This window comes from Sus scrofa, chromosome 5, assembly GCF_054392235.1.
Source record: "Sus scrofa isolate SSC_HxYL_T2T_F1_AM1 chromosome 5, Sscrofa_HxYL_maternal_Yorkshire_Landrace_v2.0, whole genome shotgun sequence".
Taxonomy (NCBI): Eukaryota; Metazoa; Chordata; class Mammalia; order Artiodactyla; family Suidae; genus Sus; species Sus scrofa.
Genome location: NC_139387.1, coordinates 15,068,415 through 15,083,007, shown reverse-complemented (window position 1 = coordinate 15,083,007; position 14,593 = coordinate 15,068,415). Strand labels below are relative to the sequence as shown.

The window sequence follows — 14,593 nt, the reverse complement described above, 5'->3', positions numbered from 1 at the left end:
GGCTTGGCTGGGGACATTGAACATCAGACTGCTCATCTAGCCCGGCTGTTTTTGCATGTGGGCTTCAAGAACATGTAGTATTCTTGTTTGACTCCCCTTCCCCTCTCAGCCCTTTCTCCTGAAATGAAAACAAAAATAGAAACAAAATGAAGCCAGGTCCCTGGGCTGCAGATTTGAGAGCAGCACGGAAGGCTTCACAGCCAGGCTCTGGGCTGGGCAGCCTAGTGGGGCTGCTCAGCCTGTGCGGCTGGAAATAGTTTGGTTTAAAGGTGGCACAAAGCTGGCTCTGTGAAGGTACTTTTTTGGCTGCCTTTCAAAACAGGACTTTTTTTTTTTTTTTTTTTTGAACTTGTGTGATTCAAGCTTTTGATGCCTCAGCTGCAGCTCTGTTCTGTCCCCTTCTTTCCTGAGCCCTGGAGGGCTGTCACTCTAGGTGAGAGGACACAGCGATTCCTCTTGACCTGGCACCCTGAGCAACAGAGGTGCCCACCTCCTGCCAGTACAGCTGCCCCCAGAGGGTGCGCCCCAGGGGATCCCCCGCCCTTCCTCATCCTCCGCCCCTCCCTTCCCATTGTTTGTGTTTTGAGGTGTTGCTGGCACAGCAGATCCGGAACACTCTCCCCCTGTGCTTGGCGATATTAATAAAGCAATTCCATCTCTCTCCGGATCCTGGGACCTGCCTTTGGCTCAATCCCAGATTGACTGGCAAGCGGGAGGATCATTCTGGAGCTTTATTGTGTCAGAATCAGACAAAATCCCATCTGTGGGCTGCTTTTGCCAAGCAGAAGTTCTTCCAATAGCCTGAAAAAAGGGCCATGAACAGAATCTCAGAGAAAGTAGGGAGTTCCCATTGTGGTGCAGCGGAAATGAATCTGACTAGTATCCATGAGGACTTGGGTTTGATCCCTGCCCTTGCTCAGTGGGTCAGGGATCCAGTGTGGCCGTGAGTTGTGGTATAGGCTGGCAGCTATAGCTCCAATTCGACCCCTGGCCTGGGAACGTCCATGTGCCTCGGGTGTGGCCCTTTAAAAAAAAAAAAAAAAAAGAACCCTAGAGAAAGGAGACTTAGGAAGTTGGCCCCAAACCTGTTGCTGACCAGTCTTGTGAGGGCCCCGGGCAGGAAGGAGCAGGATGTCTTGCTCTGCCTGTCTGGCCAGGCCCCGGGGAAAGAAGGATTTGACAGGCAAATCCAGTTCTCGGAAGAGATTTCATGGCTCTCCTGCCAGGCCCTTCAAGACGGCCTCTCCTGTGGAGCTATGCAGAGAGGAGGTGGGGGGGTGGGCTGGGAAGGGACCCTCAGTCCAGAGCTCGGCCCCTGGATCTTAAGTGGTAACACCATGGCTGAGCCTTACTTAGAGTTCATCATTTGCAGCAAAAAATTCCTTGCTCTTTCTCTTATTTCTTAAATACTCCTAGAGTTGAAGAGATAAATATATACTCAACAGTATGAAATCGAGTTTTTTACTGCTTCTCCATTTTCACTTTAATGTGTAACATATCAATTATATTTCTATGTTAAGCATTGAAAGGAAGGTTATAATTCACTGCGAAAGCTACATTTCCCCTTATTTGATCTCCATTTAAGCTCGGATGGCAAAAATACTTGGAACACCTGCCACCTGGCTTCTTTATTCGTGGCAGACCCAAGTAACTGAGCCGAGCACTTTTTCTCACGGAGTTCATATGCGACCTCAGAATCCTTCTTAACACTGTTCTAGACAACCACCGTCGATCAGAGTTGGCAGGTGAGATGAAAGTTATACACTAGCCTGCCTTATACATAGGCCTCTACTCTTCATCGTTCTTTGTTTATTCTCTTTGATTGGTACATTGTAACTTATATTACTAACTAGATATTTGTTTTAATTTTTCTGCCACCCCCATGAGTTGCTGGAGAGAAGAATCTGTGCTTGATCCTCTTGTGCAGCACCTCAGCTCCGCTGTATGCTCGTCTTTAATAACTACCTGTTGGATCCATGAATGGATATGTCTTCTCATTAGGCCTCAGAAGACAATGTAGAAACTCCATTCAGAAGCAGCTCTTGGTCTTGTGACTCAGGCCTCAGCCATACTTATCATTGTATTCTCTCTCTTGAAATGAATGACAGCCAACTAACAATGACAGAATGAAAACTGAAAGCACCCTTAAACCCATTTCCTGCCCCCAACCAGAACAAAGTGGGGACAATTTGTCTTATGCAAATTTCATAATACAGGAAACTGCCTGCCCTGAGCCAAAATACAAGTCAGCTTGGCACCATCCTCAGCTTTGTTCCGGCAAGTGCATGGCACCAAGAGGTGGCATATGAGGGCATGACCTGTGTCCTCAAGGAGTGCACTGTCCCTCGGGGCCGTAAGGTCCACACGACTTACTGAACCATCCCAGTCACTTTCCGACCTCATCTCCGACCACTGGCTCTGTGCTCCCTGTGTCCCAGCTGCAGTCACTTCCTGTTTCACCTGAAGATGTGTGTGTGCCCAGCCTGGGGCCTCTACCTTCACATCAGGGAGCTATGGGTTCAGCCCTCACGCCCCTGGCCCCCCTGGTCTCTCCTCAATGTCCCTTTCTGTCCCTAGTGACCCCATCACTCTTATCCCCTGTCCAACTGTATTTTAGTCTTTAGCCCCTTGTACCAACAGACGGCTGCACATGAACCTGACATCTGTCCACGATCTGTCTGGGATGTGAGCTCCAGGAATCCCAGTCTGTTTGCTGCAGCGCGGGATCTCCTGGGCCTGGATAGGGTTTCTTAGCCTCAGCCCTATTGACAGTTTGGACCAGATAACTCCCCGTGGAGGGGGCTGCCCTGTGCCTTGTGAGATGTCAGGCAGCACCCCTGGCCTCTACCCACTATATGCCAGCAGCACGGCCCCCCTTCCAAGTCGTGATAGTTAAGAACTTCTCCAGATTTTGCTGACTGTTCCCTGGGGGAGGGGCAAGGTCACCTTGGGTTGAGAACCACTGGCCGAGAAACATTTAGCATAGAGTAAACATGCATATACATCGAGAGGATGAATTAACAGTGTTTATTCGGAGTTCCTGTCCTGGCTCAGGGGTTAACAAACCCTACCAGTATCCATGAGGACGAGGGTTCAATCCCTGGCCTCGGTCAGTGGGTTAAGGATCTGGCATTGCCATGATCTGTGTTGTAGATTGCAGACACGGGTGGGTGCGATCCCATGTTGCTGTGGCTGTGGTCTAGGCTGGCAGCTGCAGCTCCGATTCGACCCCTAGCCTGGGAACCTCCATATGCCATGGGTGCGGCTCTAAAAAGACAAAACAACAACAACAACAAACAGTGTTTATTCACACTCCTACCATGTGCCAAGCACCATGCAAGGTCACTTCTGTTGACTGTTGCATGTGTATGCATGGAGAGCAGTTCCCACGTTGCGGGATAATGGTAAGGTTTAGGAATAATATCCATAAAGCATCTGCAACAGTTCTGGACACTTCCTAGTAGGTGCTCAATAAATGGCAATTATGATGTTATGCAGAAGCCCCGACGTGACCCCTGTTTGCCCTTACAGGCTCCCCATTCTCCATCCCCATCCCAAAGCCCCTCCATTCTAGAGAACAAGAACAGAAATGGAGACCGCTGGAGGAATTCGCCCAAGGGCACACAGCCAGGAAGGGATGGAGCGGGGACTTGGGCTCCCAGGCACCTGAGCTGTCCGTCCTTGAGAGAGTCATGATCATGTAGCTCTCAGCATCCTTCACAGCCCCCAGCCCAGTGCCCTATTCATGCTCCATAAATATACGTGGGAGAATGGAGTGCACAACCCAGCAAATAAAAGTCAGAGAGGATAAATGTGCTAGAGTGGAGTCCATGCAGGGAGCGCAGGAGGCATGGGAGGGAGGCATTCGTTCTGGTGGAGAGGACTTTTCGTGGAATTATTAGTGAGTCTCGGGGGCAGCAGCCCGGTCTTGGGTCTCCATGTGTCTCCACGGTAGGAAGGGATGCTCGGCTCCTGTACCCCTCAGCCCTGTGTCTGTCACTCCTCAGCCGGCCTCCCCAGCATCCCTCTCTCTGCTTCGTGGGAGCAGCTCTTTCTTCTCCTCCCTCTGCTCCTTTTCCATATCAGAGGCTTTGAGGCCCGCTTGGTCCTTTGCCTGTTCTGCTTCCTATCTCCTATGGCCCCTGCCTGACTTCCCGACAGACAGGCTCCAGCTTCAGAACTGCCCTAGATGCCTAACCTACATTTCTCTCCCTGCTGCTTGCACCTGTCAGGCCCCTCCTGGAGCTGCCAGTGCTTTCTGCCTGGCCCTGTGGTGGGGGGGTAGATTCTGAGGCCTTGATCACATCCTCTCCCCGCTCCTCACCCTCTGGGGCTGGGACCCTCCCCACGTGGCGCTGTGTCCCTGGCATTATAGCCCCTCCCAGGCTGGGGGGATGGAAATTCTTGACTCCCCCCGCCTGCAAGTGGTGCTTAGTGTACAGAACGTGAACAAGAGAGCCTTTGCTTCCTGCGCCCTGGTGGGGTCAAGATGAACTTAAGCTGGCGGCTTCTGGGCTTCTGGCCCTGAATCTTCTGAGGCTTTTTCTGCAGCCATCACTCGTTTGAAACACGTAGGAGCAGAGTCCCTCTAAGGTGAATTATTAATTATTCCACACGTCGGAAACTCTCTGGTATCCAAACTCACCTGAGAGTCAGGCTGTTTTCTCTCCTGGGTCCTGCACGATGCTCCTGAATAGAGGAATGAGGTGGCTCTGGGGGAAGGTTGAGTCTTTCTGGCCTCTGCTGGTGTTTGGAACAGAGTCTGGGTAGAGGCCCCAGTAACCATTTAACTGGCACCTCAGCTGCCGTGAATGAGGAACCTCCCTGCAATGTTTCTTTACACAGGGACCTGTGTTAGTGTTAGGGTTTGCCTGAAAAGAGACCAGAACAGCAGCAAACCCCAAGGCCCATCCGTTCCTTGGTTTGGGCTGGAGGAGCACTCCCAGAGGGGGAGCGAGGGGCCCCGACCCCCTTCTGCCTCTCTCTGGCCAGGGACCCTCAGCAGATCTCTCGATGCCTCTGGGCTCGGAGTCCACATTCACAACCTGGTGATATTCGTCCCTGAGTTGCTGGAAGGCGAGGAGCTGGGCCAGGTGCTCTCGAGAGACTCCTGACAGCTCTGGGATCCCCTCCCTTCTCCCTCTGCTGACATATACCCAGAGGGAGATTTTTATTAATGGACTTCTCTTCCTGTGTCTTGGAATCCTGTGCCACCTCAGCGGTCTTGCTCCCCTGCTAAAAACTTGCCAGGGGCATCTGTCCCATTGTCCCCCAGAGGAAGAGCCCAGCTCGAGGCTCTGGATGGTCCAGCCTGACTGCCTCGTCATTCCCAGGGCCCTCCTCCTCGTTCACGCCTTCTAAGCCGGGGGCCCTTTTGCTATTTCCCGAATGACAAGCAGCTTCCAACCACCAGGACAGCATCCCCCAGACACCCCGTGGTTCCTATCCCCACTTCTGTCTCCAGAGGTGCTTCCCTGATCATTCTGTCCAAAATAGCCCTCCCCTTCCCCTACCTCCCCACTCCCAATCAGCCCCTTTTGTCCTCTTGCCCAGCTAAGCTATATGTTCCTTCCTCTCGGGTCTGTGTTACAAGCATGTTGGTTCTTTTGTTCTATTCACTTCCACGAGGGCCCGCCTTTCTCATGGATCCTGGGACCTCTGTGGGTCTCTGCATATAACTGTAGGCCCTGAATAAAGATCTGATGAATTCGCATGTATGCTGCAGACCCTGAGAGACTAAGAACCACAAATACGACTGCTGTGAGCTGAAGTACGCAGTGTCCACCTCTATGGTGGGTTTGGGGTTTTTTTGGTTCTTTTGTTTGTTTTTTTGTTTTTTGCTTTTAGTAAGCAGTGTCCACATCTGTTATGCATTTGTTTGTTTGTTTGTTTTCTTCCTTTTTAGGTCCAAACCTATGGCGTGTGGACGTTCCCAGGCTAGGGGTTGAATCAGAGCTGTAGCTGCAGGCCTACGCCACAGCCACAGCCAGAGGAATGAGGGATCCAAGCCATGTCTGCAACGTATACCACAGCTCATGGTAACACTGGATCCTTAACCCACTGAGCGAGGCCAGGGATCAAACCCACATCCTCATGGATACTAGTCAGGCTTGTAACCTGCTGAACCACAGCGGGAACTCCCTATTGTGGATTTGTAATAGTAACCACAACTGTCTTTTATTGAGTGAGTGCTGTATCCAGCTGCGTGTGTGGTTTTATTCAGTCCTACAGCAGCTGAATGTGGAGATCCTATCAGTGGCCCCAGTTTACAGAGAAGGGGCTTAGAGGTGTAAGGGGCAGGTCCTCCTTTGGAGCCCAGCCCTGCCTGACTCCAGAGCCCAACAGCCCAACCACTGCCCTGTTCTCTGCTCTTCAATGGAGAAAAAGAGTCAGTGACTCTGGCCAGGGCTCTTAGGCACAGAGGCGTGCTGCCCAGGACCCTCCAGGACTGAAGGCCACTCCTCGCCATTGGGAGGGCTGCTGGGACAGCCCTGGGCTCACAGCCGTCTTTGGAAATTGCCCCTGCTCAAAAAGTATCCAGGCTGAAGTCATGTCCCCTCCCTAGGCAGCCCTTGCAACTACTATATATAAAGATAAATAAGGACCTGCTGTGGAGCACAGGGAACTATATTCAATGTCTTATAATAACCTATCATGGGAGTTCCCGTTGTGGCGCAGTGGTTAACGAATCCGACTAGGAACCATGAGGTTGTGGGTTCGGTCCCTGCCCTTGCTCAGTGGGTTAAGGATCCGGCGTTGCCGTGAGCTGTGGTGTAGGTTGCAGACGTGGCTCGGATCCCGAGTTGCTGTGGCTCTGGTGTAGGCCGGTGGCTACAGCTCCGATTGGACCCCTAGCCTGGGAATCTCCACATGCCACGGGAGCGGCCCAAGAAATAGCAAAAAAAAAAAAAAAAAAAGACAAAAAAAAAAATAACCTATCATGGAAAACAATCTGAAAAAGAATATATATATTTATATATGCATAACTGAATCACTTCATTGTACAGGTAACACTGACACAACATTATAAATCAACTCTACTTTCAATAACTAAAAAAAAAAAAAAAAAAAGCTGAGCCCCCCCACTCACCTGCTCAGCACAGCTTTGAGGGTCCTTCTGGCTTCCGCACACCCGATAGGCTGGGCTGAGGCTCTGTTGAGACTGCATCACAGCCCAGCTTGTCTCTCTGCTGGTCCTACTTCTCACCTTCCCGTAGGCAGGGGCCAAGCTCAAGAGCCCTCCTTTGTCTCTGTGTGTGTGAGTCCTGCGTATGCACCTCTACATGCTCAACTCCATCTGCTCTTCCACGTCTCAAGGAACCCACCTTGCCACACGAAATCCCCCTGCCTCCCCTCGGAAGTGCCTTGGGTCTTAAAGGGCCCGTGTTTGCTGCTTGAAGGCTTGGAACTGTTTATTGGCAGTGGTGATCAGAGGAAGGGGACCGTCACGTGTCAGACTCAGTATGGTTTCTCCTTGTGGTTCTGAGCTGTGCTGCTCCACTGCCGAGATGAGTAACTGCTGATGCACTGTGAGCCCATCCGGTGGCCTTCTTCGCATGTGCCTGTTGAGAATTGGGAATAAGAGAGACAGAGAAGGGAGAGCCCTTTTAAGATTTCACACGCAGCCCACACAGGACAGGGAAGACCTTGTTTGGGGTGGGCTTTGGGATGTGGCTAAGTGTACTACATAACGTACCCTCTGGTTGTCCAATGCTTACGTCTGGTTGCTTCCTTTCTGGCCCTGTGCTGAACTCTTTTTAATACTCCCAGTTTCTGGCAGGACCATGACATACAATAGATGCTCAAGAAGTGTGGGAAGAAGATAAAGGAATCGGCAAGGAGGGAGGTAACTGGGGACTGAGCCAATGGAGAAAGTAGGGATAGAATCTCATCACGGACTCCAGGAGACCCGTTGCTTGTACATTTCTCAAATATCCGCAGAATGCCCACTCTGCAAAGCCGATGCCCGGGGCTGGAGTGTCAGATGATTCAGCCAGGATCCCTGCCCAGAAAACGCCATGACCCAGCCTTGGGCATGTCACTTAATGATGGCCTTTGCTGTGGCCTTATTCAGACAAGATCTGTTAATAACCATGTGTTATTTAAAGCTTAGGGGGCGATGCGACTGCTCCCCCCTTACATCTTACCTGCTCGTGTCTTTGCCTCCCCTCACTTCACACATCAGTTCCTGATTGGACCACCATAACCTGTGGAGCACTTCCCATACACCAGCCCCTGTGCTTAAAGCAATTTATACACACTGTTTAATCATTGTAACAACTCCATAAGGTAGATACTCTGTTATCTCCATTTTGTAGATGAGGACCTGAGCTCAGGTCCTATAGCAAGGAAGTGATCGGTCCATGGAGCCCACTGTCTCGGTGCTTCCTCCTGTGAACCTCCTGGTTCAGCTCCACACTCCAGCCTGTCTCTCCTGCTTTTCCTTTCTCATCCATGCCCCGCTGTGTATGCCCATGTCTACACGGACTCCTTTTGCCTTTGGGAAGGAGAGTGGAGCTTCCGTCACTTGGGCGGCTGCACACCCCACCCTGTGGAAGACATCCGGTTCCCCAGGAGGCAGGGTCACAGAAGTCACCAGGATGCTGTCTTCATGTAATGTGAAAGCTACCCCCATGCCTGCAGTGCAGGGTAGAAGAGGGTGCTGGAAAGAATTCAGGAAGTCCGATTTCTGCTCCCAGCAGCAGGCAGGCATGTGAGCCATCAGAGCCGACGTTCTGGATTGACCACCTACCTGCTGAGTAACCTTGGGCAAGTTTCTGAACCTCTCTGTGCCTCTGTTTGCCCTTCCTCATCTCAACAGTGGGGATTATAACAGTGCCCTCCCCAGAGGTTGTCAGAAAGAATAGGAAGGCACTGCATTTAAAGCACTGGTTGTTCCAGCTGATGGGAGGTAAGGGCTCGGTGAACAGTGGTGTTTAGCGTTGTTCCCAGCGTTGGCGGTCAGGCCCCAAATTGAATCCCCCTCTCTCATCTCCCTCTATCCCTTCCTCAATATTAGTCACCTCCTTCTACTATCAAAGCCTTGTGCTTGGAGAGTGGGAGACAGAGAGATGACCAAGACTGATCCAGCCCTGAGCTAATAGAACCTTCTTGAAGAATGAAGGTCTGTGGGTCAGGCTGCCAGGAAGCCTTGGCCTTGAGTCTTGCCTCTCCTCCTCCCTGTGTACCTCTGGGATGAGTTGATTTCTTGGAGTCCCAGATTCCTGACCAGAACAATGGGTCTGCTCACATCCACCCTCACCCCTGATAGTGTCTGGCCACAGTCCAGCGAGCCAGCAAACCCCCACCGTCTGCACACTTTGCAGCAACAGAATTCCCAGGTCCCTTGCAGCCCTGGCGTCGAAGATGCTGAGATTCACCTGTGACACTTCAAGGACCTGCCCTTGACCTCAGCGAGCGTGCCAAACAGCAGAACAGGTTCTCAGCTCCGGCAAGTGTGTTCTGAACTGAGCACCGGTAAACGGACCCGGGATTTATGAGTGGGTGTCACTGGCCTGCTGTTTTGCGTTTTATCACCAAAGATTATGGAAGATTGGGAGCTCTTATTTCAGCGAATGCTTTATGGTTTTCATTACTCCCTTGAATCTCTGCATAATTCGCTGGGGTTAGAGATGGAGTGCCTTTGTTTCTTTGTTTGCATTCTTTTCCTTCTGAGTAAACCAGTAAAAATCAGTAAAAAGCCAGCAAATGAAAGACCTGCCCACACCAGAGCTTGGCTGCCTGTTGCCACAGGACCGAGCGGCCCCGCCTTCTGGGTTGGGGAACAGAGGTGTGGTGCAGGCTGAGGGTATATGAACTTGGATCTCTGGGCCAGTGTAGACTCACAGAGGCCTTTGGGGATTTAGACCACACCCTGTATTTACAGATGGGGAAACTGAGACCAAGAATTGGGAAATGACCTGTCGGAGGCTGACTTACACTAGCATCCACTGAACCCCATTCCCTGAGTCACCTGAGAGATTATTTTGGGGTGTGTGCTTTGTGGCATTAGCCGGAATCAGGGAGTGACCTTGTTACTTTGTTTCTTTGTGTTTTTCCTTTTTTGGGGGGCAGGGGGCCTATGTCTGCACCACATGGAAGTTCTTGGGCTAGGGATCGAACCCACGCCATAGCAGTGATCCAAGCTGCTGCAGCGACAACACGAGATCCTTAACCTGCTGCACCGCAAGGGAACTCCGTGTTTTTCGTTTTTATCATGAAGCTGAGCTGACATTCTGCCACAGTGGTCTCTCAATCAGGGGGCACACACAAGTGGGCAGGATGATGCACCAGGGGCAGGAGGAACGTTCCAGAACATCTCTTCCTAGTCATTTTTCCCCCCATCCTTTTGGTAGTTTTATATTTTGTGTCTATTTTGTAATGCACTGTATAATAGAGTGGTACAGCAGTGCTTAGGATAGTCTATGGTTAAATATATATTCATATACTAGGCAAGTATTCTTAAGAATTACAGGGTATATGATCATAAAAATTGGAGACCACTGGTTTAGTGAACGCACGGCCATCCCTGACCACGCTCCTCTAACTGGCCCCCATTCCTCTCTTTCCCTCTCCTTTGCTTTTGTCTCCATTGTTCTCCCCGAGATTATATTGTATTTTTCCCCCTTGTCAGAGTCACTTGCACGAGCAAAACATCAGCTCTGCATGGTTGGAGGTTTTGGTTTGCCCGCTGCTGTGTCCCCAGCACCTGCAAGGCTGTCGTGCATTTCTGATGCGACAAGTGACTGGGTGGGGGGAGGCGAACACACGTGCCCACTGGAGTGGGCTGCATACAGGGTTTGGGGCCATGCAGGGCACTAGGAAGATGCAGAGGGGGCCCTTGACCCAAGCCTTAGGAGAAGCTTGCAAAGCCGGAACTGTGAGCTGGAACCCCTGCAGGGCGAGAAAGGAGTTGGTCAAGACAGATGAGAACACCAGGTGGAGAAGGACAGAGGTGGAGATGACAAAGGGCAGGGTCTTCCAGAAGGTTCCACGAGACTGGCACTTCATGGGTGCATCAGGGAATGGCCAGAATGAGGCTAGAAAGGAGATTCGATCTGCTCACCCAAGGCTTCCTCATCCTTACAAGGAGCTGAGGCTGTAGCCCGAGGGCCAGGAAGAAACCTGGACCTCCGTGGGGTATGGAGCCAGGACCAGCTGCCGGACTGCCTGGATTCTCACCCCGGCTCTGTCATGTAGGCAAGATGTTTAACCCCTTGTGCCTCAGCTCCCGCGTCTGTTAAGATGGGGTGATAATTAGGACTATGTGCAGCGGGGTATTGGGAGGATTCAAGGCGCTAACTCCTGTTAATCACAGAGCTCGTTCCTAGCGTGGACTAACTGCTCTGTAAATCTTACTTCTTATGATTCATTCAACAAATATTAACTGCATATCCTACTGTTCTGCAGGCTGGGGTTACATCATGACCAGATCACACACACACTACCCTCGCATGGGGCTTGCATGCTAATTAGGGGAGGAAGATAATAAATGAATAAATAAATTAATAAGAACGCTGGCAGCCAGTGAGCAGACGGAAGGGAGAATTCGAGCAGGGCTGTACAGAAGCGCGTGGGGCTTCCTCTGGTGGGGTATCCAGGAAGGGCCTCCTGGAGGAGGTGCTGGATCTTCAGCGAGATTGGGTGAAGGGGGGAGGTAAGGGCTTTGAGGAGAAAGGTACTGGCTTGAGGAGGGTTTAGAAGGGGATGGGATTTGGCTGCATTTGAAAAGATACTGTGGCTGCTGCCTGCATTCATTGCATGATGGGTGGCAATGATGAGATGGGGGAAAGACGTGCTTATCTGTGTCCCTCTTCTGGGCACTTTGCCTGCCATCGCTACCAGTGTCCTCATGTTGTCTCCTCTACCCGCTGTCACGCTCTGATGCGCATTCAGGCAACAGTTTCAATAGCTTACTTAGTGGCTCTTGGTTTGGGAGCAGGATCCGCCAGCAGGTGCGTGCCACATTTGGGGCACAGACACCCTCCTGAAGCTGAAGCCCTTAGGCTTTCCTCACTTCTGTGGGAGGAGCTGGCCTGAGACTGTCACTGTGTCTTCTCTCCAGAGCTCTGATTTTTGCACTTGTCCCTGGTGACCGGTTGAGTCCTGGGTTTGGGGGAGGCCCCCGGCTGCAGGGAGTTAAGTGAGCAAGGTCCCAGAGTCAGTCTACCTGGGCCAGAGCCCCGCTTCCAGTCCTGCTGGCTGGGCGACCGTGGCAAATTCCTTAACCTCTCTAGGTCCTAGTGGCCTCTGTAAACCGAGGAGAACGATAGCAACTACCTCACAGAGTTACGTGTGAGTTCATTCATATAAAGCACTTGAAAAACGGCCCAGCACAGAATAAGTGGTAAGTATTTGCTATTAACGTCAGTATTATTTTGCCATCTATTCAAGGGGAGAGGCGCCTGTTCTCTGCCTACCTTTCCGAGATGGCTGTGGGATTAATGAGATAATGATCACCGACTGGCGCTTTGCAGAACAAAGGCACTGCATAAATACACATGGTTATGATTGTCGTCTTCATGCTTTGTGGGCAGGCCAATCGTGTGGTTGGTTGATTTATGGAAATGGCGTGTCCCTAGTTGATCTGAATTAGTGATAAACACATTTCAGATAGTTCAGATAATAACAGTATCTTCCATCTGCTCAAGGTCTTTCATTCTGAAACCTTCTGGAAAACTGGTAAGGAGGAACAGCAAGACAGTGCCCATCCAAGCATTGCTCCCAGCATCCAGGCATCACTCCTGTATCCAGGCATCGCTTCCAGCATCCAGGCCTCACTCCCTGTATCTAGGCATCACTCCCTGCATCCAGACATCACTCCCCGCATCCAGGCATCTCATCCGGCGTCCAGGCATCACTCCTTGTATCTAGGCATCACTTTCTGCATCCAGGCATGCGTGCATCCGTTTACCATCAATCCAGTGACTAGCATCAGGCCCAGGCTGTGCTGGGCTGGCTGGGCTGCAGACCTGAACACCTGCAGTCCCTCTAGGGGAGAGAGGACAATTGTACACCTTGTAAAACTGGCCATGGCTGAGAGCTAATGTGTCCGGGACACTTGAAAAGTAATGGGCCATGTTCTGAAGGTTTCTTGTGTATGGGTGTGTGTGATCTTCAGTTTCCTGAAGAAAATTTAGTTTTACAAAGGAGAATACAGAAAAGACTTGTTTAGGGTCATGTAGCCAGGAAGGGTGAAGCTGGGTTTCAAACTCACCACTCTAAAAGCCAGCTATGAGAGTTCCCGTCATGGCTCAGGGGAAAAGAATATGACGAGCATCCATGAGGATGCAGGTTTGATCCCTGGCCTTGCTCAGCAGGTTAAGGATCCAGTGTTGCCGTGAGCTGTGGTGTATGTCACAGACCTGGTTTGGATCTGGCATTGCTGTGGCTGTGGTGTAGGCCAGCAACTACAACTCCCATTCGACCCCCAGCCTGGGAACCTCCATATGCCACAGGTGTGGCCCTAAAAAGACAAAAAAAAAAAAAAAAAAAGCCAGCTATGTCTTTAACTAGCATGGGAACCATTTCTAGCCAGAAACAGAAAACCCCCATTCTCAGTGGGTAGAGGAACAGGGTGACTGGGAGCCAATGGCAATGACCAAAAATTGAGGTTCTGGTCAGGTTTCCTTGGTTTCCAGGTGCATCTTGGAAGGTGTCTTAGGTTGGGTTTCCTGGAAAGGAGATTCTCAGATTTGCCTGCAGGAGAATGGTTGAAGGAGGTGCCAGGATCAATCCAGGAAAGCCGAGATGGGTGCGTGGGGAAGTTGAGCTGCAGCTGAAGTCTATGCTAGTGCCCTAGGGAGCTCTGAAGTTAGAATGTGCCTTCAGAGCTATGGGGGCCAGGCCAGTGTACCTCCCATGGGCCAGTCATTAGACACAGCTGTCCCTGGAGAGAACATGACCTTGACCTTAAACTGAGCAGGTCCTGGAAAGGGTCTCAGCCGCTGGGAGCAGAGTGCCTTGAACCTGAAAAGGGGCCTTGGGAGGAAGCCCTCCAGGCTCTACTGCCTGAAGCCTCACTGACTCTGACCAATCTTATAGCTTTTATTCACCACGGAGTCACTGTGGGATCAGGAGTTATACCCGGAAAGCAAGCAAGCTTGGACTTTGTGTCTTCCTCAGCCCTGCAGGGCATCACCAGATCACGCTGCTTTTTCTCAGGCATCTCTCGCTTTGCTTCCACTTCTCCCTGTTGCCATCCTGGGGCTGGGCTCTGCACTTTTCCCTGCATTGGATTTAGGCTCTGAGCGAAGCTTCTATGCTGAGCAAAAGCCCAGCTTTTTAGGGAGGTGATGGAAGCTAGTGGGATAATGTACAAAACAGTGAGAGGGCAGGTCCGACGGGCTGTCTTCATGGCATTTACCTTCCCCTGGGCTGGCAGACAGCAGACAGCGGAACCCAAGGGATCATTTCCAGCAGTGATGAGCGCTGTGACAAATATAAAACAAGGAGTTGGGATAGCGACTGGAGGGCCCCTCGGTGACAGAGACAAATTGGTGGCCCCGCTCATCTCTGCATTCCCGACTCCCTCAAGCAGCCTCCCCCTGCATGACAAGTATGAGTTATCTGAGTGTCACGGAATGACAGACTG

At 51.3% G+C, this 14,593-nt stretch overlaps 1 protein-coding gene and 1 long non-coding RNA gene across 5 annotated transcripts in view; both read left to right on the top strand.

Moving 5' to 3' along the window:
* Nucleotides 1-14,593, top strand: part of ABTB3 (ankyrin repeat and BTB domain containing 3) — a 315,516-nt gene that overhangs the window by 50,410 nt on the left and 250,513 nt on the right. The window lies entirely within an intron of this gene.
* LOC146403158 (uncharacterized) lies at nt 1,416-6,948 on the top strand. The gene is made up of 2 exons (XR_014803146.1): nt 1,416-5,920; nt 6,856-6,948. It is a non-coding gene; the product is annotated as an uncharacterized LOC146403158 (long non-coding RNA).